This window comes from Crocodylus porosus, unplaced genomic scaffold, assembly GCF_001723895.1.
Source record: "Crocodylus porosus isolate Cpor-Errol unplaced genomic scaffold, CroPor_comp1, whole genome shotgun sequence".
Taxonomy (NCBI): domain Eukaryota; kingdom Metazoa; phylum Chordata; order Crocodylia; family Crocodylidae; genus Crocodylus; species Crocodylus porosus.
In genome coordinates, this window is record NW_017728907.1 from 34,106,987 (window position 1) to 34,111,722 (window position 4,736).

General features: G+C 45.6%; 1 protein-coding gene across 1 annotated transcript in view; it reads right to left on the reverse strand.

Annotated features, from left to right (window-relative positions):
• The window catches only part of KIAA1107 (KIAA1107 ortholog), a 69,320-nt gene that overhangs the window by 23,314 nt on the left and 41,270 nt on the right, over nucleotides 1-4,736 (reverse strand). The gene's annotated exons all lie outside the window — the stretch shown is intronic.

The window sequence follows — 4,736 nt, forward strand, 5'->3', positions numbered from 1 at the left end:
GACCGGAAGTACTCCCAGTCTGCTTCCAAGCCCATCACTGACCATGCGGGGGTCTCCAAACGCTCCCATGGGATGCTCCATCCACCCCACCATCTCAGTGTTTACAAGCCACCCCTGGTACCTTGAGGGATGTAGAAAAAACATATAAAAGCTGTGTCTATGGCTGAATTGCCGATTCTCTGAATCAGAATCAAATCTGCAGATTCAGATTTGATTGAATCAAATCAGGACAGTGATCCAAATTAACAAATCAAATCACTGTCCCCCAAATCGGGCAAAATCCAAATTGAATATGGCCCACTTCGCACACCTCTAGCGTCTCCCAGAGTTCAGTATTAGGACCAGTGCCTTTCAATATATTTATCAATGATTTGGATACAGGTGTGAAAAAGTGTGCTGGAAAAGTTCACGGATGACAGCTGCTGTCATGCTGGAAGACAGGATGAGGATACAGGCTGACCTGGACAGGCTTGTAAGGTGGGTGGATCAAAACCTGATGCTGTTTAACACTGAAAAATGTAACGCGCTTCATTTAGGGAAAAATAATTTGCAACATACTTACAGGCTTGGTGGTGCTACACTAGCTAGCACCATGACTGAAAGAGAACTAGGGGGGTCATGACTGACCACAGAATGAATATGAACTACCAGTGCGATGCTAGAGCTGGCAGAGTGAACAATATACTGGCATGCATCAACTGATGCATTTCAAGCAAGACTAAGGATGTTATCCTCCCACTCTACTCGACACTGGTGAGGCCACAGCTGGAATAGTGCATCCAGTTCTGGGCGCTGCACTTCTAAAAGGATGTGGCGAACTTGAAAGAGTCCAAATGAGGGCCACATGAATGATTAGAGATCTGGAGAACAGGCCATATGAGGAGATGCTGAAGAACACGGGATTGTTCAACCTGGAGAAGAGAAGACTTAGGGGGGGACTTTGTGACAGCCTATAAGTATATAAGGGGCAAACATCAGGGGCTGGGAGAGCATCTGTTCACCAAGGCACCTCAGGGGAAGACAAGGAATAATGGACATAAACTGCTAGATCACTTCAGATTGGATACAAGGAAAAATATCTTTACGGTTTGAGTGTCCAGAGTCTGGAACAGACTCCCCCCAGAGGTAGTACAGCCACTACCCTGGAGACTGTCAAAAGACACCTGGACACACCTTGCTGGGATCATCTGACCCCAGCAGTCGTTCCTGCATAAGAGCAGGGGGGCTGGACCTGATGATCTCGTGAGGTCCCTTCCAGCCCCTAACTTCTGTGAATCTCTTAAGTGTCATGAAAGGAGAAGATGTCTTGAGAAAGCAGAAAGAGATTAGTGAAAAATAATTTAGGAAATGGAAAATATCCTTATGCCAGTGGTTCAAAAAGCCTTTTATGTGGTTACATTCACTAGACCAGAGAGATTGGCATTATTCAACCTATAAAGCCACTGGACCTAACCTGTGAAGCTGAACGACCTTGGTGGTAAGGGCTTTGGCCATGCTGAGAATAAGTTACAAGGAGCTGCATTAGGGCTGGGCAGATGGGAGCTGCACCTACGCTGCAGAAGTCAGAACCTGCAGCAGCTGCAGCCATGTTGGAACGCTGGCCCACCTTAGACCCAAGCTGGGTTGTTCCAACCTGTGGCTCCAGACTGTTGCTGATTGCTGCACTACACTGTGACTGCAGAGAAAAGTAGGAAGTTCAAATAAAGAAGTCACAGAAAGATGTGGCAAGTTCAGATTCACACTTACCAAAAGCGAAATAAAAAGTAGTCTGTACTTGTGCGTATTTTCAGATATGATTAAAGTTCCAACAAGTCCTTGTTCAATTAGCTCTGACCTTAATATACTATTCATTTATGGGCAAAGCCGATTTTGCTTACTTGTGTGTGACAAGAAAATAAACAATCTAGCATAGGCTAGATAAGGCTTCAATCCTGAGGTGCTCAGCAAGTCAGCTGCGCACCTGGGGCACCTGCAATGCATGGAGGCAGCAGTGATTTCTGGCTGCTGCTATACTACTGGAACAATTACACAGCGACAGGTGCTGCTGCTATTTTCCCATCTCTTCCCCACCAAAGTGGTCCCTGGGACTACTGACCTGCTCACCCCACCTTAATTACGTTACTGCTTCAGACTTGCTTCCACTAGACACACACCTGCAAGCTTCTTTAATATTGCAGGATCAGGCTTCTATTTACAAGGCAGTAAATCACTTCCTGTTTTTTGCAAGGCACTAGATAGGCTAAACTCCCATTTGGTGCTTCCAGTGAAACATAATGGACCAAATCCTATTTTGCTTGTACATGTCTAAGGCCTCCACTCTACATAGCTACACATTATATCTATTACGCAAGTACCTTGTTAATTGTGCACTAAATCTAGACTGGCTACACGTGCTAATTAACTAAGGCACCTTAAAAAGGTCCAACCAGCTATACAGTTATTGCTTGAAAATATGTAATGAATTTTATAGCTCAGGGGTAGGCAACCCCCAGCATGGGTGCCAGTGCATGGCACGCAAAGGCATTTTACTCAGCATGTGTGCCTCGGTGCAGATAGTGGGGAATAGGCTGGGACTGCACTGCCACAACAAAGATCAGGCCCCTCACAGCTGCCCCTGCTGTTCACCTCTGGCACGCCAAGATCTTACAAGCTGAGGTTACAGTGTTTTTGGCATTCTGCTCAAAAACACTGCTGACCCGTTACAGCCGGTTTCTATCCAGCTTTAAATTTCTATGTGCAGGCTGTCTGTGGCTTGGGGAGCGTAGCTGCTCTGATCTCCCAGCTACTGGGGAGTGCAACGGACCCCTGAAGCTAGGAGATCACAGTCTCTGTGATCTCCCTGCTGTGGGGGATACTCTATGCAGTGGGTGGGACATCTTAAGTGGCACCTAAGTAGCTAGAGAAAACAGAGGGAGTGTGACTCAGTGATTTTTGGGTCTGCCCTGGAAGAGAGGAGGCTCCTCCATCCGACAGGGGACAAACTTTTTGATTCATTCTATCCAGTGAATAAAGTGCAGAACAGCCACTGGGGTCAAGAGCCAGAACTCGGGGCCCTCTCTTTTCCACACCAGTGCCTATCTCACGAACAACCCTCACACAGGTTTGCTTTCTTCCTGACCCTACATAGCTTCTTCCTGCACAGTGAAATTGCTTCAAGAGAGCTGAACAGTGCTTCAGGAAATGCCTAGTGCACAGCCTGGTGGTTAAAGCACTGCGCTTGGAAGTGCGAGATGAAAGTTCAAACCCTCTCTGGACCCGTCTCCCATTCCCTGGCCAAGTGCCCTAATCCTTAGAGTACGGGATTAAAATGTGGGAAAGTCTCCCCACCACTCCAACCAACCCAAAGTACTTGTGGTTTCTCTGTGACTACATCTTTGGGACTGATGCAGGGTGATGTGTGTACCTATGCTATTCTGTTCTGCCAGATTGCAGCCTTCTGGTCATACTAACAGGGAAGTGCAGGACAAATGTAGCTATACGAGTACATCCTTACACAGCTATGTAAGTGCTACTTACATAAAGATGAAACAACATTTGGCTCAAAGGGCATTTTTACACATACAAGTGCTGCTGCACGTGGTGCTGCGATGCTTGCAGTTGTATAAGCAGCAAAACGTACGTCAGCGCTGAGAAAATGGTGGCGGTGCACTTTTGAACTAAAACACACAGAAGATGATTTAGTAAAAAAGTGCATCGCCGCCATTTTCTGCGTGCATTTTGCCACTTATACAACTGCATGTGGCGTAATGCAGTTTGCATCATCTTGTGTAAGAAACAGACTTGATTAAATGAGTCTGCTTCTAAGCGGCAGATCTCTGGCGCATCACAGGACAAAAGTATGTGTATAAATGCCTAAAATGTTTTCAAAATTTCCTATGAAATCAACTCCTTGCAGTTACCAGTCAATCTTGAATTTTACCCCTTCTGATAATTTTTTTCCCTTAAGTAAGAGATTATTATGAATAGCTTCAAGAAGGAGCTCCTTCTGCTCATTCAAAAATGACTGATTGTTAGCAAATCTTGAAAGGAGTGTGAAGAGCAAGAAGTAGATGAGCAGTGGAGAGAATATTTGGAAACTCACTATGATAGCTACGTGAAGCTAGAAACCTCTTAAGTGCTGAATGCAGATAAAATAACATTGAAGTACTTATTCTTGGAGCCTTACAAACAGATGTTATAGATTCATAGATTGTAAGGCCGGAAGGGACCTTGAAAGATCATCGGGTCCAGCCCCCTGCACCAAGCAGGAAAGACAGCTGGGGATCAGGTGACCCTGGCAAGGTGACTGTCTAGTTACCCTGGAAATCTTCAAGAGCAATCACTTTCCTCTTGGAGCAGCAGAAATATGTTGGTACTCTGCATCAAAACTTTTGCTTGTATGCTCCCTTCAATATTGACTAAAAAGTCATGAAAGAACTACAGCAACTCTCCACCAGGCCAAGTGTGCTGTTTGGAAGTTAAATAAAAGAAAGCACTGTATATTCAACTGGCTTTTACATTTAAATTCCCAAGACTGACAGAAGAAAGAATCACAGACATTCACATCTTGTTGTGCATCATATCTTGTCATGCATCCACAGGTGCATCTCTACCAGGGCCAAGGAGGTGATCCTCGCCCTCTATGTAACACTGGTCAGGCCACAGCTGGAGTACTGTGTCCAGTTCTGGGCGCCCCACTTCAGGAGGGATGTGGACAACATTGAGACTGACAGAAGAAAGAATCACAGACATTCACA